Consider the following 27,758-nt stretch of genomic DNA (forward strand, 5'->3'; position numbering starts at 1 on the left):
TCCATTTATATTACATTCTACAAAAAGCACATCTATAGTAACAGGAGGCAGATGAAGGGTGGTGACCTGGTGCCATGGGGGTGGGTGGAGGGAGAGACTGACCGGGAAGGGGCACAAGGGAATTTTCTGGGATGGTAGAAATGTTCTCTCTTGATGGTGGTGGTGGTGACACAGGTGTATTCACTTGTCAAAACTCATCAAACTGTACATCTAAAATAGATACATTTTATTATATGTAAATAGTACTTCAAAAAGTTCGTTAAAATTGCTTTGAAAACTTATAAATATGAGAAAAATAATAATTGCAACTAAAACTCATTGGACAAAAATAAATAAATAAAACTCAATGGACAGGATAATTCTTGGAAGGTGGTAAGGTGGCATAGTGTTTTTAATCCCCCAAGTCTGTTTTTGTTTTTTTTTAGAGAGAGAGTGCACAAGTGCAAGTGGGGGGTGGGCAGAGGGAGAGGGAAAGAAAGAATCTTAAGCAGGCTCCAAGCCCAGCACAGAGCCTGACTCGGGGCTCGATCTCATGACCCTAACATCACAACCTGAGCCAAAATCAAGAATCGGACACCCAACTGACTAAGCCACCCAGGCATCCCCCAAGTCCTTCTTTAAAGACAGAGAAAAGGGCGCTTGGGTGGCTCAGTCCTTAAGCGTCTGCCTTCGGCTCAGGTCATAATCCCAGGGTCCTGGGATCGAGCCCCAAATCGGGCTCCCTGCTCAGCGGGAAGCCTGCTTCTCCCTCTCCCACTCCTCCTGCTTGTGTTCCCTCTCTCACTGTGTCTCTCTCTGTCAAATAAATAAATAAAATCTTTAAAAAAATACAGAGAAAATAGGAGAGTAAAACCAAAAACTCATGGACAATATCTGCAACAAAACTAGGTAAGAAGATACCCTCATGACCCCTAAAATAGGAGGAAGGGGGACAAATAGCCAATGGCTACTAAACATGTATGGAATCAGCAATTGTACAAAAGGAAGCAGAAGGAAGCCGTGGGGCCTCTGACAAATCAGAGAATCCCCAAATCGCCAAAGTTACTTGTTGGAAAGTTAGAAGGCCAATTTGAGGATGGCAGCTGAAAGTGGGAGAAGTTTTTGTATATTTCAATAGCAGGGCAGTGGTAAAACCTAAAGAGGGTAGAATAAGCTGGGCCTGGAGCAGTGTGAGTCCCATGAACACTCAAAACTAACCAGCTGAAGTTCCATTCCAGGACAAAGCTCCACACTTAGGAGAAACTGCTGGGAATAGAACCCAAACTAGGTAGTGCAGCAAGAAAAGGCCCAGGTAAAAGTAGGGGAGGTGAGTAGCGCCAGGTAATAATTTTTTAAAAATATTACACAAAAGCAACAGAAGAGGGAGCTCGAAAGCCATGAAGGTAAAAAATCTAACTTTAAATTCAGCATCCTAAAATTAAAAACTTTTTACATAAAAATTAGCAGCAGAAAAAGATAAAGGTTACATTTATAATCAAGAAGGGAGTAAGGATAATAACACCCTTTGACAATGAAAACATGTTAGAAATATTACACTACAAAACATGAAAGCCACTATTTTAAAACAACTAAAAAGACATTAAGAAAAACATGTAAGATATAAAAGAACAACCAAAATCAGAATTAGAAATACTCAAAAGTTAGGTATTAGAACTAAGGAAAGAATTGGAAATAAAAGAATATATAAGAATTGAATTCTAGGGCGCCTGGGTGGCTCAGTTGGTTAAGCGACTGCCTTTGGCTCAGGTCATGATCCTGGAGTCCCGGGATCGAGTCCCACGTCGGGCTCCCTGCTCATCAGGGAGTCTGCCTCTCTCTCTGACCCTCCCCCCTCTCATGCTCTCTCTCTCTATCTCATTCTCTCTCTCAAATAAATAAATAAAATCTTAAAAAAAAAAAAAGAATTGAATTCTAAACTAGAAGGAGCACGAGAGCAAATAAACTCAACACACAATGCCCTAAGAGAATCAGAAAATGAAAAGAAGAAAGTTTTTTAAACCAGAAATTAAAAAAAGATAGATATAAAAAGGATTTGAGGTGGCACCTGGGTGGCTCAGTTGGTTAAGCGACTGCCTTCGGCTCAGGTCATGATCCTGGAGTCCCTGGATCAAGTCCCACATCGGGCTCCCTGCTTGGCGGGGAGTCTGCTTCTCCCTCTGACCCTCCCCACTCTCATGTGATCTCTCTCATTCTCTCTCTCTCAAATAAATAAATAAAATCTTAAAAAAAAAAAAAGGATTTGAGGAAAAGTTATAAATTTAGAAGATAGTTAAAGAAAATCCAACATACATAGAAGAAAATCAAAGCAAAAGAACACAACGAATAATAAAGACTGTAAGAAAGTTTTCTTCTTTTAAAAAGATTTTATTTTATGTATTTGTCAGAGAGAGAGCGTGTGCGTGTACAAGCAGGGGGAGCTGCAGGCAGAGGAAGAAGCAGACTCCCCGCTGAGCAGGGAGCCCGATGCGGGCCTCAATCCCAGGACCCTGGGATCAGGACCTGAGCTGAAGGCAGCCGCTTAACTGACTGAACCACCCAGGTGCCCCTGTAAGAAAGTTTTCTTGGGACACCTGGCTGGCTCAGTCCATAGAGCATGTGACTCTTGATCTTGGGGTTGTAAATGTGAGCCCCACATCAGGTGTTGAGATTACTTAAAAATAATACAATCTTTAAAAAAATAAAGTTTTCTTGAAATAACTTTTAATAAAGACTTGACACAACATTTAAGAGGGCAATTTGTGTAACTGAGAAAATCGACTCTGAATGACCAAACCATAGTCAAATTAGTGGACTTTAAAGAAAAAAAAAATCTTATTTATGCAGGCAAAGAAAACAAGGGAAAGAAAAACAACCAGTCATCAGGTATACTGATAGCAATGGTGTATGCCAGAAGAAAATAAAGCCACATATTCCAGATACACACGCAAAAAATATGTGAGCCAGAGATTTTATATGCAGCCAAACTGACTGATACGGGTTGAACTGTGTCCCCTAAAAATTCATATGTTGAAGCCCTAACTCCTAACTCAGAACGTGACCATAACTGGAGACAGGACCTTTAAAAGGTGATGAAGTTAAAATGAGGCTGTTATGGTAGTTTATAATCCAATCTGACTGGTATCCACATAAGTGGAAACTTGGACACACAGAGAGATACCAGGGACGTGGAGACACACAGAAAAGACTGTGAAGGTGGCCATCTGCAAGCCAAGGAGAGAGGCCTCAGAACAAATCCAACCTGCGAACACTTTGATTTTGGATTTCTAGCCTCCAGAACGGAGAAAATGAATTTCTGCAGTTTAATTCACCCAGTCTGTGATATTTTGTTATGACAACCCTAGCAAACTAATACATTGCCTTTCTAAAATCTAGGGTACAAAGTATTATCAACATGCAATCACTCAGGAAAGATTGCTCTCATGAACACTTCCTTAGGAATGTGCTAAAGAGAAAACTTCAGAAAAACCAAAATAACTAGAAAAACAGTGACCTAAGTACTGGTAGTGAGCTCTAAATAAATATAACACACACATGTAGAATTAAGATTCAATGAAAGTTCTAATAGTATGGTATGTAATTTCTGCAAAAAGGGGAAAATGGAGAGAGGATATGCAAAAAACATTTTTAAATTGTTTTTTTAAAAGATTTTATTTATTTATTTGACAGAGAGAGACACAGCGAGAGAGGGAACACAAGCAGGGGGAGTGGGAGAGGGAGAAGCAGGCTTCCCGCTGAGCAGGGAGCCCGATGTGGAGCTCGATCCCAGGACCCCGGAATCATGACCTGAGCCAAAGGCAGACACTTAATGACTGAGCCACCCAGGCGCCCCTTAAATCGTTTTTGTAACCATATTGGTGGTAGTAGTATTAATACTGCTATTCTGAGACAGCTGTGAATGTTAGTGGGATAAAGCAAATGAGTAATTCTGCAATGTTCTATTTCTATTATCCCCTACATCTTTGGGAACCAAGATTTTTTCTTTCATGAAAGAAAGGAGATTCAGATATAAGATAAAGGTTAAGGAAAACCCTATAGGCCTGAATTTGAATTAAAGTATCTTGGCGAACTCAGGAGGCATTTTTCTTTTTTCTTTTTTAAAGATTTTATTTATTTATTTGACAGAGAGACAGCGAGAGAGGGAATACAAGCAGGGGGAGTGGGGGGGGGGGGAGAAGCAGGCTTCCCGCCAAACAGGGAGCCCGATGTGGGGCTCGATCCCAGGATCCTGGGATCATGACCTGAGCTGAAGGCAGACGCTTAACGACTGAGCCACCCAGGCGTCCCAGGAGGCATTTTTCTTAAAAGGCTCAGAAACAATGACCAGCCCTGTAGCTTTGAGCACTGTTAGCATCCAGATTGTGGCCTTGAAATACCATTTCTCACTAAAAAGAAACCAGGGCTTTTTTTTTTTTGAAAAGGGGCTGAAGTTTTGGGGCAGGAAGTATACAAGATGAGTCTGAAATATCAAATGTTCACATCCATGCATTCATAAATGATTCAGTTTTTGTTAAAAAAATAAATAAAACTACACATATTAGCACTATCCAAAGGGCCTCTATCAATGTATATCAAAGAGTTAACAGGGTTTATCTCTTGGGACCAGGATTATAGAGAATTTTTCTTTCAAAGTCAAAACTTTTTAGGTCGTTTAAAATTTAATGAGAATATATTACTTCTGTAATTAGCAAAAACAGTGATTAGATAAAAGTGTTTAAAAGAACTGTGATAACAGCATAGTTCTCAAGAATCCGTTTAGAAAATGAGTCATTCTCGTTGACTTAATCAAAATTGAGCAATGACTAACACTAGGCTTTGATAAATGGTAAGAACAGTTTCCTAAACTGAGTTTTAGACTGCTTTTGTATTATTGCTTCAAATCCATAGTTTTTAATAGGTAGCAGGCTACTGTTAATCAATACAAATTCATATTCCCTCACACATAGATTTCTGACCAGGTGGTTCAGGATTTAGAAAAAAAAAAAAAAGGAGAACCCTGCTTTAAGTTTTAGCCGTTTTCTTCTCTCCTGCTCTGGTGGTGTGGGGGAAGGGGCTTCAGAGAAGCAACACTCCTTGTACCCTGTAACCTATTTGCCGGGCACCCCGACGTGTTGCCCCCAGACCAGTATCTGCAAATTCTCAGGCCCCATCCGGAGCTACTGAATCAGAACCTCTTGGGGGTAGGGCCCAACAATCTGTGTTTTAATAAGCCCTCTAGTCAAGGTTGCCAGATAAAATCCTGGATGGTCCAGTTAAATTTGAATTTCCGATAAACAACGAATAATTTGTTAATATAAATATTTGCAAGATTTGGGACACACTCATATTCAACTTCAAATTTAACTGGGCATTTTGTTGTTTTGGTTTGTTTATTTGGTTTTATTTTCTCCTAAATCTGGCAACCTGACCTCCCAAGTGATTCTGATCCATGCTAACATTTGAAAAACACTGGGGTAAAGGAAAGAGGATGGGCCTCGGATTCAGATAGATCTGACTCCACCACTTTTTTTTTTTTAACAATGGATGGAATCCCACAAATATGACTGGCATCTCCGTATGACAAAGGAGACCATGGGGGTAGAGAGCCAAACAGCCTCAGGGCTTAGACAAAAGTTTGGTAGCAGAAAGGGCCTGGATTACACCAGAATATTCAAACACGCTCCGAGGCACTGCTACTCTAGTGCCCATGGGGTGCTGTTCTCAAACAAAACACAACTTTGGCCTTATAAGGGAGAAAGAGCTGGGGAGGGGTGGAGGTGGGGGATGCAGGGGAGGGGTGGAGGTGGGGGATGCAGGGAAGGGAAAAAAAACAGAAGAAATCTATAACCGAAAGGAAGGCACAGGAAAAGTGCTAGGATTTAGAATTGTCAATTACTGCTCCCATCAAGTTCCCTACTGCTGACTTTGTCGGGAGAAAAGACTGGGAAAGCGTCACTTTTTGAGTATAAAAAGAGGCCCCTGGGCAGCCCCGGCCCTATTCTGTGAGCCTCTAAAGCACTGTTCGCTAGCAGGGTGGTTTTAAGCCCTGGCACTGCAGTTTTGGTTGTCACAGCGTGGTAGGGTGGGAAGGGTATGCTACTGACACCTAGTGGGTAGAGGCCAGAGGTACTGGCAAACGTCTTAGGAAGCACAGGACGGCACCCCCAACAGCCAAGAATTATTCGCCGGCAAATACAATGTTCCAAGGCTAAAAAAACCCCCTGCTCTAAAGCCGATCAGGGAAGAGAAAGAACCACCCTCTTTGCCACGGCCTCACTCCTTACCCCAAACCACTGACAGTCCTCTAGAACGAAACGTTTACACAGACTGCGGAGACTTTCATGCATGTGCCTTCCCCTAAGTCTGCACTTGGGCAAGCTACTAAGTCCTGGAAGCTTTTGTATCCGAATCTGCACCATGTAAGTAAAGCTGTTGACCTCCTAAGTTATCGCAGGGATGAAATGAGATCAAACACTTGTTGAGCACCGACACGATGTGCCAGATGGTGAGGGTACAGACACAATCCGTGCTAGTAAAGATTTAAGTCTAGTGAGTTTAAAGGCACATAGTAGATTTTCAAACAAAGGCTAATTTCCTTCACACTCAGCCCCCACCCATGTCCTTCCCTTTCGTTTTGATCAGATAGGGTCCTTCCCAATCCTCTCTTCCTTACCAGAGAACTGGAAGGAAGAGCAGAATTAATACCTATTATGAAGAGGCGCTACATCACTAATTTGTGCCATTTTGCTAATGCTCCTCATCATTAATTCTAAATACAGCACTGAAGCCAATGTATTGTTCTTAACAATCAAAAGAAGTTCTGTTAGCTAGTTAAAGCTCGCATCTATTATCCTTGAACATGGTCAGGAAATGAAAAGCAAGCCCACCCGCTTTCTGACCCTGCATGGCTCTCACATCCTGCTCCGACAGAGCTTCGGCCAGCAAGGTGAGGTTGTTAAGTATTAGAAAATTTAGGTCCTCGGGGTGCCTGGGTGGCTCAGTTGGTTAGGCATCTGCCTTCGGCTGGGGTCATGATCCCAGCCCCGCATCGCATCGGGCTCCCTGCTCAGTGGGGAGCCTGCTTCTCCCTCTCCCGCTCCCCCTGCTTGTACTCTCTCCCTCTGTCAAATGAATAAATAAAATATTTTTCTTTTTAAAAAAGAAAATTTAGGTCCTCTCCGAGGGCGCCTGGCTGGCTCGGTTGGTAGAGCATGTGGCTCTTGATCTTGTGGTTGTGAGTTCAAGCCCCATGTTCGGTGCAGAGATTCCTTAAAAATAACATCTTTAAAAAAAAAGAAAGAAAGAAAATGTATGTACTCTCCCAACAGTCCCCACTCGCTCATAAAATGGAATGACAGAAAGGGAGGACTCCAGGTTCATATCCAGGTTTGGGCGTTGAGCAACTAAGCGACAGTAACGCCATTTACTAAGATTGGAAAGTCTTGGGGAGAAGCAAGTTTGGGAGGGAAATCAGGAGTTCCACTTTATCTGGTCTCTAACCTCTTCTCTAAGCCTGTATAAATGATCAAGTCTCTTCTTTCTTAAAACAAATGTAGCTCTCCCCAAACCTTAAAATCCCTCTAACCGTTGCCCTTTCTTCTTCCCTTTAGGTACAAGCTCCTTTAAAGGATTATCTATGTTTCATATACCTACACTTCCTCACCTCCTAGTCTCTTCTTGGCCCCCTGCAATCTGGTTTCTGTCCTCACCATATTACTTAAACTTCACTCATGAAGGTGACAAATAATGCCCTAATTGCCAAATCTAATGGATACTTTTCAGTCCTAACCTCACAGGACCTCCCTATAGCCTTTGATCCCGCTGATCACATCCTCTTCTTCTTTGAAAAATCTCTCCTCCCTTGGCTTCCCGGGCATCGCTCTCTGGGGCTTCTCTTCCTCTGTGACTTTTCCTTCTCACATTCTTCCTGACTCCTCTTCTATCTGCTGCTTGAATGTTGGATTTGCAGAGATTCTATTCAGCTCTTTTCTCACTTGACACTGTTTCCAAGGATGATCCTATCTTTTACATCCCATTTAGATGATTTTGGCTATCACCTGTAAACTGTGAACTGTCAATTTTCTAGCTCCCTACTCCAATTCTGTTTGGAATAACAGATTCATATTTTGAGTTGTCTACTAGATAGGTCACCTAGATGCTCCTAGATATTGCGAACTCAACACATTCAGAATTCAGTTCCAAACAAGGCAATTTACAGAAGAAATTCAGATTGCCAAAAACATACGACAAGATGCCCAACATTACCTAGTAATCAGGAAAATGCAAATTAGAGCCATAAATGCAATATTTCTCCCAAAGACTGGCACAAATTAATGAGAATGATAACATGCAGTGTTGGTGAAGATTAAGGAAAACAGGCACACTCATACACAGCTGGTACAAGTATGACTTGCTATATAACCTTTTTAGGAAAGTAATCTGGCATTAACTATTAAAGAATAAAATACAGGGGCACCCGGCTGGCTCAGCTGGTAGAGCATGCAACTTTTGATCTCAGGGTTATGAGTTCAAGACCCACATTGGGCATAGATAGAGCTTCCTTAAAAAATCAAATCAAATCAAATCAAAATATAAAATACATACATGTCCCTTATATGTCAAAGAAATTGCCACACAGGTCCATGGAGTACACATACAAGGATGCTCATCACATTGTTGTTTGTGTTAATGGGAAGTTGGAGGTAGTCTGCTTGCCCTCACTGGACAAGTGGATAGGGAAAATGAGGTAGTTATACACCTTAGAGTACTATGCAGCGGTTAGAAGTAATGCCTTAGATGTATATACATGGCAATAGGAGTGGCTTTTACAATAGAGTGCTGAACAGCAACAACAACAAAATTGGGATGCCTAACACAATATGATTTATGTAAATTAAAATAACACACACATAAAAACAAATTTCATTTTATAAGAATACAAACAAAAGAACATACATTAAGGAATGGTTGCTTGTGGGGCAGAGAGGACTCAGGGCTAAAAGAGAATATACAAACAAACAAGGGAGGAATCTTGCACGGGCCAATGATGATAATGTGCCATAAACTGAGGAATATGATTAGCTCAACCCACAGCACTGAGGAGCTCCCCCAAATTAATAACACATTCTCTTTGACCCTATAGACTATTCCCTATTCCAAACTTTTTTCCACTACAATAATGCTGCAACAAATATTATACATATATGTATATATATATATAGTTTTATATTGGAAATCAATATAACCCTATTTATGTAGCATATATTTTTAATTGTGATATCTTCACATTTGGAATAGTATACAGTAATTAGAAAGAATGGGTTACAGAGAGAACCATGCTAAGACATATCATAATTAAACTTTTTTTTTCAAGATTTTTTATTTATTTATTTGGGGGGGCGAGCAGGAGCCAGGTGCGGGGGCGGGAAGGGGAGGAGAAGCAGACTCCCCACTGAGCAGGGAGCCCAATGCAGTGGATCCCAAGACCCTGAGATCATGACCTGAGCTGAAGGCAGACGCTTAACTGACTGAGCCACCCAGGCCGCCCCTCATAATTAAACTTCTGAAAACAAAACAAAAGACAAAGAAAAAATCTTGAAGTAAGCCAAAGAGAAAAGATGCATTACTTATAGGAAAACATCACTTTGAATGATAACAGATTTCTCATCTGAAACCATTCAGGCCAGAAGGAAGTTGCACAAAAATTTTCAACTGCAGAAAAGTGTCAGGTTGGGGCAGGAAATATACAATTTGAGTCTGGAACATCTTGTAGTGCCAGAAAGTAAGGAGAAAAAGAAAAACCACAATGAAAGGATCATGTCAAAGGGACAAGGAGCCAAATAAAAGAACTCCCAGTAGCCAAAGCTAGAACAGTTTGAGCAACACAGTAACGTGGTATTGGGTTACAAACCACAGGATAAAATAAATATTCATAAATCTACACTGATATAAATAATTGATTGGCTGATTAGATGGATAGATAAGTACATATAAATAAACATACATACATTAGGGTAAAGAGATAAATCTCCCATACAAAATTCTAAATAACTTATGTAGCTACTTTGTTCTCAAGGAGATGGAGCATAACTCTCTATTCCTTAACAAGGAGATGGAGCATAAATCTCTATTCCTTAAGCTTGGATGTACACAGTAACTTCCAAGAGTACAATATGGAGAGGGGGATAAAAGAGTAACTTTACTGTGAAGAAACCTGACAAATATCACCTCAGACAAGTGTTCAAGGTGAACATCAAAAGTGGTAAGTCACAGGGGCACCTGGCTGGCTGAGTTGGTAGAGCATGTGACTCTTGATCTCGGGATTGTGAGTTCACGCCCCATGCTGGGTGTAGAGGTTACTTTAAAGAAAAAGTGGTAAGTCATTGTGACAGTATGTACCCTTGATATGTTGTGGTGAAAATGGTATTTTACCTCTGTGGTCTTCTTCCTCAAAACCTATAACCCCAGTTTAATCATACATCAAATTCCAACAGAGAGATATCCTACAAAATTGCAGACCAGTTCTCCACAAAACTATCAAGGTCATCAAAAGTAAGAAAAGTCTGAGAAACTGTCATAGGCAAGAGGAGCCTAAGGACATGCGATAACAAAATATAATGTGGTGTCCTAGATGGTCCTGGAACAGATAAAGGGCAGTCGGTAAAAACTAAGGAAATCTGAATAAAGTATGAGCTTTAATAAGGTATCAATATTGCTTTACTAACTATAATAACTGTACCATACTAATGTGAGATGTTAACAATAGGGGAAACTGGGTGTGGGTTATATGGGAACTCTGTACTATCTTCTCATTTTTTCTGAAAATCTAAAACTGTTCTAAAAAATAAAGAGTAGTAAAAAAGAAAAAGACCTTGTCAACAACAAATTGTATGTTGAGTAAAACTAACCTTCCGATAAAGGAAAATTGAGAAAATTTGTTGCTAGCAAATCTGCCCTTAAAGAATGGCTAAAAGGAAGTTCTCTGAACAGAAAGGAAATGATAAAAGAAGACCTGGCACTTGAAAAAGGAAAGAACATTAGAATGAGCAAAAATAGGGGTATACAATCCTCTTCATGAGTTCCTTAAATCATATTTGATAGAGCAAAAATTATAACACCATCTGATGTGATGGCTCAATATATATAGAAGAAATACTTAAGACAATTATATATTTTAAAAGCGGGGAGGGACGCCTGGGTGGCTCGGTCTGTTAAGTGTCTGCCTTCAGCTCAGGTCATGATCTCAGGGTCCTGGGATTGAGACCGGCATGGGGCTCCCTGCTCAGCAGGGAGTCTGCTTCTCTCTCTCCCTCTGCCGCTCCTCTTGCTTGTGTTCTCTCTCTCTCTCTCTCTCAAATAAATAAATAAAATCTTTTTAAAAATAAAAAATAGGGGCGCCTGGGTGGCTCAGTCGTTAAGCGTCTGCCTTCGGCTCAGGTCATGATCCCAGAGTCCTGGGATGGAGCCCCATGTCGGGCTCCCTGCTCGGTGGGGAGCCTGCTTCTCCCTCTCCCACTCCCCCTGCTTGTGTTCCCTCTCTCACTGTGTCTCTCTCTGTTAAATAATAAATAAAATCTTTAAAAATAAATAAATAAATAAAATAAAAAATAAAAGTGGGGAAAGTAAAGGCATCTGAATAGAAGTAAGGCCTCTCTACTTCACTTGAAGTGGTAAAGCACCAACACCAGTAGACAGTAATAAATTACATATTTACATTGTAATACCTAGATCAACAACTAAGAAAACTACATAAAGCAGTGTGCTCAAAAATACTATAAATAAATCAAGATCGAATCCTAAAAAATGTTCACGTAACCACAATAAAACACAAAAAGACAAAGAGAACAAGAAACAGTGTTAGAAGGCGGGGAGGGAGGGAGATATAAAAAGGGAGAGATTATTAACTTTATTTACCTTCTTGTATTTTTTTTTACCTTCTTGTAATTTTCAAAAGATTTTATTTATATATTTGAGAGAGAGAGCAAGAGAGCAGGAGCAGGATGGGGAGGGGCAGAGGGAGAGGGACAAGCAAACTCCCCACTGAGCAGGAAGGGATGTGGGGCTCGATCCCAGGACCCCGAGATCATGACCTGAGCTGAAGGCAGATGCTTAACTGACTGAGCCACCCAGCCACCCCACCTTCTTGTATTTATAGATTATTTCACTTATTATAGTGAGAACATACTATATTTGTAATTTAAAAGAAAATTGCAGTTAAATAAATTTTTGAGGGAAATGTTTTCCCTCAAACTTACTTTTGCTGTTCTCTCCTTTAGTGAATTGGTGTCATCATTCACTCCTAAGACAAGAGACCTAAAAGTAATTCTAGATCCATCCGTTTCTGTAATCTTCCACCCTTCCACTTAATTAGTCACCAGATCCAGATTTTAGTTCATAAATATCCCTATCTTCCTCTAATTAATCATAAATCCTATCTATTCTAGTTCCTAAATCTCTTTTTAAATCCCTTCCCCTCTTTACCACCTCTGCCAATAAGGCTTTTTTTAGTTCAGGACTTTATTATCTCTCAGTACTTCAATAGCTTTTAAAATAATCCCCTGTTTTACTCCTCTACCCAATCTCTTTTACACAGTGCTCTCAGAATTATCTTTCTAAACAGTTATATTGTACCACTGTTGGTACACAAATAAATATATTTTTATTTTAATAGGCATACTTTCGTTTTAATTTTTGTAAGAAAATATATTAAACTCAAGATTTCTAAGATATTACTGCCTAGGGCGCCTGGGTGGCTCAGTTGGTTAAGCGACTGCCTTCGGCTCAGGTCATGATCCTGGAGTCCCTGGATCGAGTCCCGCATCGGGCTCCCTGCTCGGCAGGGAGTCTGCTTTACCCTCTGACCCTATCCCCTCTCATGTGTTCTCTCTCATTCTCTCTCTCTCAAAATAAATAAAATCTTTAAAAAAAAAAAAAGATATTACTGCCTAAATTTTTTTTAAAGATTTTATTTATTTATTTGAGAGAGAGAATGGGAGACAGAGAGCATGAGAGGGGGAGGGTCAGAGGGAGAAGCAGACCCCCCGCTGAGCAGGGAGCCCGATGTGGGACTCAATCCCAGGACTCCAGGACCATGACCTGAGCCGAAGGCAGTCACTTAACCAACTGAGCCACCCAGGCGCCCTACTGCCTAAATTTAAGAAATGAAAATGGTGAAGGTAGAATATGATTCAGTGAAGTTGGAAACATTGGTCTACAAGAATAAAGCCCAACTCCATGAGTTTTTATGATCTGGTCCCATTCTAACTTTACAAATTTGTAATCATAAATGTACCATTTCAATTAGAAAGAACTTTCTGGGACACCTGGCTGGCTCAGTTGGTAGAGCATGAGACTCTTTTTTTTTTTTAAGATTTTATTTATTTATTTGACAGAGAGAGACACAGCGAGAGAGGGAACACAAGCAGGGGGAGTGGGAGAGGGAGAAGCAGACTCCCCGCCGAGCAGGGAGCCCGATGCGGGGCTCGATCCCAGGACCCTGGGATCATGACCAGAGCCGAAGGCAGACACTTAACGACTGAGCCACTCAGGCGCCCCAGAGCATGAGACTCTTGATCTAGGGGTCATGAGTTCGACCCCATAGTGGGTGTAGAGATTACTTTAAAAAAAAACAGAAAGAACTTCCTGATGGCCCCGAAACATGCCACGTTCTTTCATTCTTCTCTGCCCTTCCTCATGCAGTTCTCTCTCGTTCTACCTAGTAAACCCCTCCTTTTCCTTCAATATTCAGCTCAAACATTTCTTCTGTGAGGAATATTTTTGCACATGAATGTTTATAGCAACTTTATTCATAATTACTGAAACCTAGAAGCAACCAAGATTTTTTTAAGTTTATTTTTTTAGTAATCTCTACACCCAATGTGGGGCTCAAACCCACAACTCCGAGATCAAGAGTCACACAGTCTCCCGACTGAGCCTGCCAGGTGCCCCAAGATGTTTTTCAGTTAAGTGAATGGATAAACAAACTGTGGTATATCCAAACAATGGGATGCTATTGAGTGGTAAGAGAAAATGAGCTATCAAACCATGCAAAAGCATGCATGAATCTTAAACATATATTTCTACATGTAAGAAGCCAGTCTGAAAAGACTACATACTATAGAATTCCATTTATGTGACATTCTAGAAGGGGGAAAACTGTAGTGACAGTAAAAATATCAATGGTTTCCAGGAATTTGGGGAAGAGGAGGAGGGTTGACTAGGTGAAGCACGGGAGTATTTTAGTGCAGTGACATTATTTTCCATGATACTGTAATGGTGGATACTTTACACATTTTTCAAAACTTACAGAACTTTACAGCACAAAGAGTGAAATTTAATGTATGCAATTAACACAAAAAGTCATTTAGAAGATCAAGGGATACAAAGTCAGAATGTAGAATGTGAAAAAAAATCTAACTTTATTACAAATGTTATGAAATAACCTTAGAAAAATAGGTAGGGGCAGAGGTACAAACCTAAGTAACTTTTGTAAATGAATGATGTCTGGAAAGTTATAGGCAAAAGGGGCTACACATAAAGCACTCCATTCTGGTTAATACAGTTGTTTCCCAGGGCACCTGGGTGGCTCAGTGGGTTAAGCGTCTGCTTTCAGCTCAGGTCATGATCCCAGGGTCCTGGGATAGAGCCCCGTGTCTGGCTCCCTGCTTAGCGGGGAGCCTGCTTCTCCCTCTCCCTCTGCTGCTCCCACTGCTTGTGCTCTCTCACACTCTCTCTTTCTCTCAGATAAATAAAGAAAATCTTAAAAAAAAAAAAATACAGTTGTTTCCCGGGAAGCTACATGCTAGCAATTCTGAAACCATTATACATGTATACTGGAATTGAACAATTAAGTAACCAGATGATGGATTGTGGGAGCCAGGTTTCTCACTGTTGGGAGTGGGAGGGTACAGAGAAGCAAAGGGAAGAGGCTAAAAGAATCCACATGGTAAGGGATAAGAATTGGAGGCCATAGTATATACTCATGTTTAGCATAATACAGATACATTTATACATCTTTATATATATATATATATATATGTTGCTAAATTAATTAAATAAGGAGGGCATTAGACTGATGCAGGCTCTAAGGCCAATGTGGCCTACATAAGCAAACCAAAATCTAAGCCTATAAAGGCCTCAAGATTACCAAATCCAAACATTGAGGACAATCAATTACAAACTGCCAACTAGGCTTTAAGCTACAGGCTCCAAACACCTCCAGTTTGTTGCTGCCCAATTCGAATGGATTTTTGCTCAAATTTCCAAAATTTTCAATATGCCTGAGTTTAATCTTCCAGCAGCTCTAGTGCCAGAAGACGGAACTGAAGGAGACTCCTGAGGGACCCGGGAGCAACATTGTGGCAACCAGGAGAAGGCACCTGCTGAGCCCCTTGAGCTCACCACCCCTTCACTGCCTCTGGAGGGGGTGGGCAAGCCCCCCCATCCCCATCCCAGCTCCACAGCCTTTGCCTTAAGAGCTTTTGGACTCCCTCGGCACATTTTTCTCTGGATTGGGTCAGGGAACCAACCAGAGTTAGATCGGATCTGACCTAAAAATCAGACTCTGGCTTGAGGATTTTTTTCTAACATCACCCCTCTTACAGCTTTATTCTAGTACTTGTACTTTACAATGTGGTAATTACTTGTTCATATTTCTGTGTTCCCCACCAAATTATGAACCCTTCCTGGACAGGGCCTAAATCTTACTCAATTCCTTATCTCGAAGTCTCACAAAATACCTGGCATACACAAGTACTCATAAAATGTAAGTTGAATGGAAAAGATTGAAGTCTGGAATCTAGAGTCAAGGAGAGCAAGCATTCCCTAAAGGCATATCTGCTTTGCATGTTACTACAGCCTTTCTCTCTGCTTTTAGACATCACTCAGATCACCTGGAAAAGAATGCAAAGGCCAGTCATGAAGGTTTCAGGGCTAGGAACAGAAGAGATGAGAAGGGTTTAAGGTGAGGCCAAGCGGCCTTCAACTGGCACTAAATTAACTGTTCTACACACCCACACTTCAGTCTCTGTGGACCCAGCCTTCTTGCCCATCTTCATTGTCTGTCTGGTTTCTGACTATCTGTGAGGAATAAACGCAAGGATTATGGCATCTGCCTACCTCTGGGAGCAGCGAATAGTGCCTTGGACTTGAGATAACAGAATGGACATTGCTCTGCTGCAGTTTCATTTCTATGTTGAAGTTTGGAACTCTCTAGATTGGTATTGCACTTATAGATAAGGCACAGTGGTTGTAAAAGATTATTAGTGGTGGTAGGGAACAAAGATGCGGGTGAGAGGAGAGAGAGCGAGCTAGATGGACTATCACCATATAAATCTTTTTTTTTTTTTACAATTTTATTTATTTAATTGAGAGAGAGAGAGAGAGAGAGAGAGCACAAGCGGGGGAGGGGCAGAGGGAGAGGGAGAAGCAGACATCCCGCTGAGTGGGGAGCCTGATGCGGGGCTCGATCCCAGGACCCTGAGATCATGACCTGAGCTGAAGTCAGATGCTTAACGGACTGAGCCACCCGGGCGCCCTTTCACCATACAAATGTTACACAGAAAACGTTTAAACTCTTTGGCTTAAGGTTGGCCCTGATGATAGCCCCCCTTCCTGTAGGAACGCTGACTGGACAGGCAGAGAGAACTTGGGAAAAGGCTTTAGGGCCTTGAAGTGCCAGACTTGGAGCTACCCCTCTTATATGCCTGTTTTTCTCTTCACACTAAGTACAACCCTTATGGTTTACTATCTCTGCGTGATCTTTGGTTAAAGCACCTTGACAAAGGAATAAGTGCATAAAGGTTGAATGTTTCCAGCTCTCTAGGGGCTCCTTGTCTTGAGAAGCCCATGGCTATAGCCCTCATAATCCATGAATAGGCAGTATGGCACTGACCTTCCAAGAAACTTAATATAAAAGGGTTCACATTGAAAGTTAGTGATTGCTTTTTAAGTTATTGTTTGAGGGATGGGAAATGGTACCAACATAGAAGTAGCAGATTAAGAAGAAAAAAAAAAAACAAACCCTAAGTCTCTTCACTAAGCTTTTATTCCTTTAGCCAACTGATTCTGAGAGCCAGACAAGATTAGGCAGATATGGGGGTAGGGAAAAGGGAAATGTGCCTCGCTATAAAAAAGGCAAATGTGAAGGTATATGGTGTAATAAGAACTATGATCCTGAGAGTTCACTAAATATCAGTATCTAACATTTTAAAAGATGTTTTCCACTTAAAATGATACATGTTTTAGGGGCACCTGGCTGGCTTAGTTGGTAGAGCATGAGACTCTTTTTTTAAAGATTTTATTTATTTATTTGTTTGTTTGTTTATTTGTTTGCTTATCAGAGAGAGAGAATGAGAGACAGAGCACAAGCAGGGGGAGTGGCAGGCAGAGGGAGAAGCAGGCTTCCCGCTGAGCAAGGAGCCCGATGTGGTACTTGTTCCCAGGACCCTGGGATCATGACCTGAGCCAAAGGCAGACACTTAACCGACTGAAACATCCAGGCATCCCGAGCATGAGACTTTTGATCTCAAGGTTGTAGGTTTGAGCCCCATGTTGGGTGCAGAGATTACTTACAAATAAAATCTTAAAAAAAATAAAATGATACATGTTTTTTATAGAAAATAAGGAAAATGGAGTCCTCAAGGTGATTCTGTCTATATTCACTCTCTGAAGCAGGCTCTCTCAAACATTAATGTGTATAAAATCACGGGAAGCTTTAATAAGCATATCAGAGAAGCTTGTTATAATGCAGAGTCTGATTCTAACCCAAGAAATGATTAAGTACATCTGGGATTCTGTGTTTTAAATAAGCATACCACATAATGCAGAAGGTCCACACTTTAAGAACATGGGCCTAAGGGTAGAGCCTCATTCTTAGTACACAAATTGATGATTCTGAATTTCTTCTTATTCTGTCTTTCCTTCCTTTAGCCAACTTATCCATTGATGTAGTCACAGCCTCACTTACATGAACAACTCTTGACTATTCCTTTCTACCCTCAACCTCTCTGAGTTTCAGAGCCAAGTTTATACCTACCTGCAGGATACTGTGTGTCTTGCCAGCACCCAAACTCAGCATGTTCAAAACTGAAGTCATTAGTCATCAGTGAACAGTGGCTTCTTACTATGTACCTGAAACCATGCTAAAGATCTGGGATAGAAAAATGAAACAATTTATGGTTTTTGCCAAAATCCCTAAAAATTAATTTGTTTCAATAGCATCTTAAGGTAACCTTCTGGGAAAAAAAAATAATGAAATAAAATTCCGTACTTATCTTTGAGAAACTCACAGGCTATCCATCATAATAAAACAGAATCCATGCTATAGCAGCAGTATGTATACAGTATTATGGGGATACCAATCTCAGAGCAATTAGTTCTACCCAAGACTGGGTAGAGACGGTAGGGTGGTAAGGGGTCTACTCTTTTTTTTTAGTATATGTGCTGCCGAAGCGAGCACAAGGGGTCTACTCTAAGGGAAGATATTGTAGAGGACATTTCCCTGAATTCCCTATTAGAGAAATGAGTAAATAATACATTCATAAAATATGTCTTTTGACCAATTAGTACTGGGAACTTAATATTTTTATATCAATGTGTACTAGATTTAGAATGAGTGAGTATGATGTAACCTAATGAAGTATATTATGATCTACCTGGGAGAAATTAAGTATTAATAGAAGGGAAGTGGTCTACATGCCATCTAGGCAAAAATGGAGCAGGAAAAGACTATGTTAGTGTATATCCAGTGCTAGCCACAAAGGGGAGAAACTGGTTAGTAGATACAAGTCCTAACAGCTCACATTTACTGAATATTGCTTAATGCTCCAAAGATTAAACTAGGGCGCCTGGGTGGCTCAGATGGTTAAGCGTCTGCCTTCGGCTCAGGTCATGATCCCAGCGTCCTGGGATCGAGTCCCGCATCGGGCTCCCTGCTCCTTGGGAGCCTGCTTCTCCCTCTGCCTCTCTCTCTCTCTGTCTCTCATGAATAAATAAATAAAATCTTTAAAAAAAAAGATTAAACTATATATTTGATATGGATGATTTACTGTAATTCACACAACTCTAAGATGTAGGTACTATTACTAAACACATGTATGGTGGACCAAGTTGACATACATATCCCTTTAGTGAAGCTAGGCACATCATGTTTTTGTTTTGTTTCTAAACCGCTGCTATTTATTTCAGTGGTATGATACCAGAACTTAATCTTATTTATACAGGTGAATGCATTTTTATTGTAGTAAAATATACATAATAGAAAATATAATATAGTTTACCATTTTAACTATTTTTATTTTTTATTTTTATTTATTTTTTAAAAAGATTTTATTTATTTGAGGGAGAGAGAGAACATGAGTGGGGGTGGGAGGGGCAGAGGGAGAGGGAGAAGCAGGGTGAGCAGGGTGCCTGATGCTGGGCTTGATCGGACCCTGAGATCATGACCTGAGCCAGAGGCAGATGCTTAACCAACTGAGCCACCCAGGTGCCCCTTAACTATTTTTAGGAATACACTTCAGTGGCATTAAGTACATTCATGCTTGGTGCCTGGGTGGCTCAAGAGTTCAACACTTAATTGACTGAGCCACCCTGGTGCCCCAGAATTTCCTTCATTTTAAGGCTGAACAATATTCAGTGTATGTATAAACTACATTTTCTTTTTTTTTTTTTAAGATTTTATTTATTTATTTATTTGTCAGAGAGAGAGAGAGAGAGAGGACACAAGCAGGGGGAGCAGCAGGGGCAGAGGGAGAAGCAGGCTCCCCGCTGAGCAAGGAGCCTGACGCGGGGCTCCATCCCAGGACTCTGGGATCATGACCTGAGCCAAAGGCAGATGCTTAATGGACTGAGTCTCCCAGGTGCCCCATTCCTAGCATTTTTAAAAAGTAATCTCTACCCCTAACATAGGGTTTGAACTCATGACCCCAAGATCAAGAGTCGCATGCTCTAAATGTATAAAGCATTTTTAGCTTTCCTTTTTAAATAATTTTTCTCTAATTAAGTTATTAAATAACTTAATAACTTTTAAATAACTTTTCTCTAATTAAAAGTAACACATTTGAAGAAAAAAGTGAGTTGAAAAACAAAATGTAAAATATGATTCAAAATACAATATAGCAATTCTACTCCTGGGTATATACCCAATCGAACTGAAAGCAGGGACTTGAACAGATACTTGTACACTCATCTTCACAGCAGCATTATCCACAGTAGCCAGAAGGTGGAAGCAACCCAAGTATCCATCAGTGAATGAATGGATAAAGAAAATGTAGTTTAGGTACGCCTGGGTGGCTCAAGAGTTGGACACTCACCTGACACCCAGGTGCCCTTCACCCCACTGGTGCTCTCTCTCTCTCAAATAAATAAATAAAATCTTAAAAAAAAATGCTAGGGGCACCTGGGTGGTTCAGTTGGTTAAGCGTCCAACTCTTGGTTTTGGCTCAGGTCATGATTTCGGGGTTGTGAGATCAAGCCTCACGTTGAGGGGTGCCTGGGTGGCTCAGTCGTTAAGCCTCTGCCTTCGGCTCAGGTCATGATTCCAGAGTCCTGGGATCGAGTCCCACATCAGGCTCCCTGCTCAGCGGGAGGCCTGCTTCTCCCTCTCCCACTCCCCCTTCTTGTGTTCCCTCTCTCACTGTGTCTTTCTCTGTCAAATAAATAAAAAAAAAAAAATCTTAAAAAAAAAAATCCTCACATTGGGCTCTGTGCTCAGTGCGGAGTCTGCTTAAGACTCTCTCTCTCTCTGCCCCTCCTGCATGGTTGCTGAGGCTCTCTCTCTAAAAATGAATACTCCTTTAAAAATGCTATATACATTTTTTTAAAGATTTTATTTATTTATTTGACAGACAGAACACAAGCAGGGGGAGCAGCAGGCAGTGGGAGAGGGAGAAGCAGACTCCCTGCTGAGCAGGGATTCCCGTCACAGGGCTCGATCCCAGGACCCTGGGGTCATGACCTGAGCTGAAGGCTGACACTTAACCAACTGAGCCACCCAGGTGCCCCTAAAAATGCTATATACATTTAAGAAAAAAATTAATACAGTGGTATTTCTGACCTATTTGCCACAGAATTCAAGTTCTGAATCTGATCATCTTTGGATGAACTGACCAAACCAGGTTTCTGGACCTATAAAACAACAGACTGACCCTAGTCTTAGAAATGCCACAAGGATAATGGCATCTTTAAGACTCAGTCTAAAGCAGCCTACTGACTCCTTTCTGGTCTCTCTCTAAGCTGAGATGTGGGTAACTCCAACTTAGGAACAGTGGATACTAAATTTAGAAATAAGGAGTTTCCTACCTCATTTCCTTTCCGTACTTTCTTGAATGGATTTCAGAGTTGGAAGAAGCATGAGAAGTCAATTAGTATAATCCTTTTATAAAACAATCCACTTGAAATGAATGGGCCTTCTGAAAGTGACTCTAGGATGTAGGTATTTGGTCTCCGATGGCATTAATCAGGGTATGGATCTCTTAAGAAATGTAATTTCAAGTTGGCGATTGTTTTTATAAAGTAATATTTCAGGGGATAATTTCCAAACATTCTAAACCCATTTATACCAGGAAAGCTATTTTCTCGATATTACAGAGTAGGATACTTTACCGTAAGTTCTCAGGCTGACTACAAAGCTCAGCAGCTCTTAAGGTCAACAACAAATACATCAAGGAAAATCTTCCCTGAAGAAAAGAACAGTGGGGAGCAATTGCAAATGGGTATGGGTTTTACTTTTGGAATGATAAAAATGTTTGAAAATTAATTGTGGTGATAGTTGTACAACTCTGTAAATACACTAGAAACCAATTAATTGTATGGGGTGTCTCGGTGGCTCAGTCGAGTGGTTAAGCGTCTGCCTTCAGTTCAGGTCATGATTCCAGGGTCTTCTCCTTCTCCCTCTGCTTGCTCACTCTCTCTCTCTTGCTCACTCTCTCTCTCCAATAAATAAATAAAATCTTTTTTTTAAAAAACCAATTAATTGTATATCTTAAATGGGTAAGTTGTATAGTATGTGAATTATGTATCAATAAAATTGTTATTTTTAAGAAGATATCAAGGGGCGCCTGGGTGGCTCAGTCGTTAAGCATCTGCCTTCGGCTCAGGTCATGACCCTAAGGTCCTGGGATCGAGCCCGCGACGGGATCCCTGCTCAGCGGGAAGGCTGCTTCTCCCTCTCCCACTCCTCCTGCTTGTGTTCCTGCTCTCACTGTGTCTCTCTCTGTCAAATAAATAAATAAAATCTTTAAAAAAATAAAAAATAAAAAAATAAAAAAGATATCAAGATAATGAAAACACACCCCTCAGAATAGAAGAAAAAATTTGCAAATCGTATATCTGATATATGGTTGTGCATATATATATATGCATATATATACATATATATGCATATATATACAACATATAGAGAACTCCTACAATTTAACAATAAAATGATAAACCAATTTTTAAAAGGGCAAAGATTTCAATAGACATTTCTCCAAAGAAGATATACAAATGGCCAACAAGCATGTGAAAAGATGTTTTTTTTAATATTTTATTTATTTATTTATTTGAGAGAGAGAATGAGAGAGAGAGCACGAGAAGGGGGAGGGTCAGAGGGAGAAGCAGACTCCCTGCCGAGCAGGGAGCCCGATGCAGGACTCAATCCCGGGACTACAGGATCATGACCTGAGCCAAAGGCAGTCACCTAACCAACTGAGCCACCCAGGCGCCCCATGTGAAAAGATGTTAACCACCACCAATCATTAGGGAAATGCAAATCAAAACCACAGGTATGGTTATGATTAAAACAACAGATAATAAGTGTTAGTGAGGATATGGAGAAATCTGAATCCCCACGTATTGCTGGTAGAAATGCAAAATGGTACAGCTGGTGTGGGAAACAGCAGAAAACAGTTTGGCAATTCCTCAACAAATTAAACATAGAATTACTACATGACCAAGCAATTTCATTCCTAGATATATACTCAAAAGAATTACAAACATTTGTTCAAACAAAACCTTAAACATATATGTTTATAGCAGTACTATTTATGAGAGCCAAATGGTAGAAACAACCCAAATGCCCATCAATGAGTGAATGGATAAACAAATTGTGGAGTAACCATACAAAGGAGTATCATTCAGTCATAAAAAGTAATCAAGTACTGATACATGCCACAGTGTGGATGAGCCTTAAAAACATGCTAATCATTTCACAATGTATGCATATATCAAAACATCACATTGTACCCCTTAAATATATACAATATTTGCCAACCAAAGCTCTATAAAGCTGGAGGAAAAAAGAGAAAACATCTTTTTTTTTAAAGATTTTTTATTTATTTATTTGAGAGAGAGAATGAGATAGAGAGAGAGAGCATGAGAGGGGGGAGGGTCAGAGGGAGAAGCAGACTCCCCGCTGAACAGGGAGCCCGATGCGGGACTCGATCCGGGGACTCCAGGATCATGACCTAAGCCGAAGGCAGTTGCTTAACCAACTGAGCCACCCAGGCGCCCAAAAAGAGAAAACATCTAAGTGAAAGAAGTCAAAGACAAAAGATCACGTATTGTATGGTTCCATTTTTATGAAATATCTAGAATAGGTAAATCCAGAGATAGAAAGCAGATTAGGGGTTACCAAGGGCTGAGGGCAGGGGGAAATGGGGGGGTAACTGCCTGATGGGTACAGATTTTCCATTTGGAGTGATGACAAAGTTAGATAGAGGTGATGGTTGCACAACATCATGAATATACTTAATATCAATGAGTTGCACATTTTAAAACAGTTAAAACAGTAAATTTTATGGTATGTGTATTTTGCAACCATAAAAAGAAAAGAAAAATTCAGACCTATAAGAGGTTGCAGAAAAGCATTAGGAATAATTAACTATAAATGAGATTTAAGCTTCATTACAACACAGATTGGAAAATAAAAGTGTAGTAGATCTAACCAGTTGAGATACAGGAATGTATTTAGCAAAAGTGTAACCCTGTAAAACTAACTACTGATTGAAATCTTTTATCACGTAAAAATCTTAGTATTGGAAAGAATCTTAGATGCCATCCTAATCTTCTCTACAGTAAAAGAAAATGATGAACACAGGAAAAAACATGAACAAACTTACTTTGAAAAACATCAGGTCCAAAATATAAAGAGCTCAGAAGGTCATCACTCTTACCTTCATACACACAAAAAAATGCTGACAAACTGAAAATCAACAACTATTCTTAGGTTCATCAGAGAATTGAGGTCACAGGGCAAACAACTGCCTCCAAAAATAGAGAGACAGGTGAATACAGAGAATCACAGCTTTTGAGAATAGAAGCCCACCACTGGAGCTAGTATTAGAATTGGAAATTTAGACTGTAATTGACCAATTGCTCAAAACTCTGTGTGGATAAGCATAAGAGTTAAAAATTCTGGAGGGAGGGCCCAATTTTAGGGAGGCCTGGACACTTTCATGAGTTCTACCTACATGAGCCCCACTAAGTTCTCAGTGTAAAGACTGGAGAAAAAGTACCTCAGAATTGTGATGGTAGTAGAGGGGAACCATTTTGAAATATGCCCAGAATATTCTGTTCTCCTTAAAAAAAAAAAAAAAAAAAAAAAAAAAAAAGCATGCACTAAAGGTAATCTATTTTACCAGAGCCTACCCACCTTGGGTTTTACCAGCCTAGCCAGTCTGGAGGAATGGAAATACCCAATTCCAGCCCCTTCTAGTTTTCCTGTCTCACCTAAGTTGGGAGATGTGGTAGAATGGAAGGCAGCTATGCTCACCACTATACCACCAACACAGACGGAGATGTGGTAGAATGGAAAGCGCTTGTTAAAGGTCACATCTCAGGAACACAGGTTCACTAAAAGACTGAGACCTAACCACAGGAATAGAGAATCCTCCTCCAACACCATGCCACCACATTAGTAAGATTCCTGTATATAATAACAAGATGACAATGGAAAGAACTATACATCTCAGACCTTATTTAAAAAGAACTCTCTAGGGGCGCCTGGGTGGCTCAGTCGCTAAGCATCTGCCTTCGGCTCAGGTCATGGTCCCAGGGTCCTGGGATCCAGCCCCGCATCGGGCTCCCTGCTCGGCGGGAAGCCTGCTTCTCCCTCTCCCACTTCCCCTGCTCGTGTTCCCTCTCTCGCTGTGTCTCTCTCTTTCAAATAAATAAATAAATAAAATCTTTAAAAAAAAAAAAAGAAAAAGAACTCTCTAGGAAAATCCAAAGACAACAGGGGTGGCAAAAACAAGGGCACCAGCAGGAATTTCACATCTGACACAGCTACAGTAAACAGTAAACCCAGCCTAACTCCTAGCCAGATAAAAATAAATTCTCACACTAAATGCCAATTTACCTGAGTTCCTTTTACCCAGTACATCATGTCTAGCTTCCAACCAGAGATTAGGAGGCATACTAAATGGCAAAAACAAAAGTATAAACAGACAGAAAAAACATCAGAACCAGACTAAGATATGGCTGAGATTGTGGAATTACTGGAACAGGAGTTTAAAATAACTATATGGTAAGGGCTCTATTAGAAAAACTGGACAACATACAAGAACTGAGAGGTAATGTAAGCAGGGAATGGAAACTCTAAGACAAAATCAAAAGGAAATGCTAGAAATCAAAACACTATAAAAGACATGAAGAATGCCCATGGGGCATTTGGTGGCTCACTTGGTTAAGTGCCTGACTTTTGATTTCAGCTTAGGTCACGATCTCAGGGTTGGGAGATCCGAGCCCCACATTGGGCTCCTTGCTCAGCGGGGAGTCTACTTGAGGTTCTCTCTCTCTCTTTCCTTCTGCCCCTCCTGCCTCAAATAAATAAATAAATGTGTAAAAAAAAAAAAAAGAAATGAAGAATGCCTCTTATGGGCTCATCAGTAGGCAGGACATACAAGAGGAAAGAACCAGTGACTGCAAAGATATGTAAATAGAAACATCTAAAACTGGAATGCAAAGAGAAAAAAAGAATGAAAAAGAGATATAACATAATATCTAATAATTGTGGGACAATTACAAAAGTTGTAATATATTCTTTTGTTGTTGTTGTTGTCATTGTTGTTGTTGTAATATATTCAAAATGGGAATACCAGAAAGAGATGACAACAGAACAGAGGAAATCGTTGAACCAATAATGGCTGAGAATTTTCCAAAATTAATGACAGATAACAAACCACAGATCTAGGAAGCTCAGAAAACACCAATCAGGATAAATACCAAAAAAATCTACACCCAGGAAGATCATATTCAAATTACAGAAAATCAAAGACAAAGACAAAAGATTTATAGAAGTCAGGGTTAAAAACACCTTATGTATAGAGGAATGAGGATAAGAATTACATCAGACTCTTCAGACACCATGCAAGCAAGAAGAGAGTGCACTGAAACATTTTAAGTGTTGAAAAGAACAAAAAAATCACCAACTTAGAATTCTGTATCTAGCAAATTTTTCCTTCAAAAGTGAAGATCAACAATAAAAAGGGAGAGATGAACCATGAGAGACTATGGACTCTGAAAAACAAACTGAGGATTCTAGAGGAGAGGGGGGTGGGGGGATGGGTTAACCTGGTGATGGGTATTAAAGAGGGCATGTATTGAATGGAGCACTGGGTGTTATACACAAACAATGAATCACGGAACACTACATCAAAAACTAATGATGTAATGTATGGTGATTAACATAACATAATAAAATAAAATTTTTAAAAAACCTATTTTTTAAAAAAGGCATTGAACAGCCATTTCTCCAGGGAGATACACAAATGGCCAAGCATCATGTGAAAATAAGCTGAATATTGCTAATCGTTAGGGAAATGCAAATCAGAATCACAATGAGACACCACTTCACACCCATTAGGATATTAGGAGGGTTATTGTTTGAAAAAAAAATAAAAGATAATAACCAGTGTTACTGAGGATGTGGAGAAATTGGAACACTTATGCATTGCTGGTAGGAATATAAAATGGTACAGTATGGCAGTTCCATAAAAAATTAAACATAGATTTACCATATGATCCAGCAATTCCACTTCCAGGTATATACCCAAAAGAACTGAAAACAGGAACTTGAGCAGATATTTGTACATTTATGTTCACAGCAGCCCTCTTCCACAATAGCCAAAAGGTGGAAACCACTCCAATGTCCATCGACAGATGAATGGATAAACAAAATGTGGCATATACATACAATGGAATATCAGTCAGCCTTAAAAGTGAGCAAATTCTGATATATGCTACAACATGGATGAGATATGAAGACATGAGGACAAATATTGTATGATTCCACTTATACGAGATACCTAGAGTTGTCAAATTCATAGAGACAAAAAGTAGAATAGTGGTTTCCAGGGGCTGGGGGAGGAATGGGGAATTGCTGTTTAATGGGTACAGAGTGTCAGTTTGGGATGACGAGAAAGTTCTGGAGATGGATAGTGGTAATGGTTGTACCACAATGTGGATGTAATTAATGTCACTGAACTGTACACTGATAAATAGTTAAAATGGTAAATTCAGCATGTATATCTTACAACAATAAAAAATGAGACAAGGCATACACACACACACACACAAGGAACTATTTCTACATGCTTTGTTCTTTTTAAAGACTTTATTTATTTGAGAGAGAGAGAAAGAAAGAGCACAAGCTGGGGGAGGAGAAGCAGACTCCTCATTGAGTACAGAGCCTGATGTGGGGCTTGACCCCCAGACCCTGAGATTATGACCTGAGCTGAAGGCAGATGCTTAACAACTGAGCCACCTAGGCACCCCTCTACATATTTTGTTGTAAAAAAACTAAA

General features: G+C 40.2%; 1 protein-coding gene across 2 annotated transcripts in view; it reads right to left on the minus strand.

The window, feature by feature from the left end:
• SLC7A3 (solute carrier family 7 member 3) overlaps positions 1-27,758 on the minus strand; it is a 155,150-nt gene that overhangs the window by 50,958 nt on the left and 76,434 nt on the right. The window lies entirely within an intron of this gene.

The sequence above is a fragment of the Mirounga angustirostris genome, unplaced genomic scaffold (assembly GCF_029215605.1).
Source record: "Mirounga angustirostris isolate CCGP_5_RB_7025 unplaced genomic scaffold, mMirAng1.0.hap1 SCAF_11, whole genome shotgun sequence".
Lineage (NCBI taxonomy): Eukaryota > Metazoa > Chordata > Mammalia > Carnivora > Phocidae > Mirounga > Mirounga angustirostris.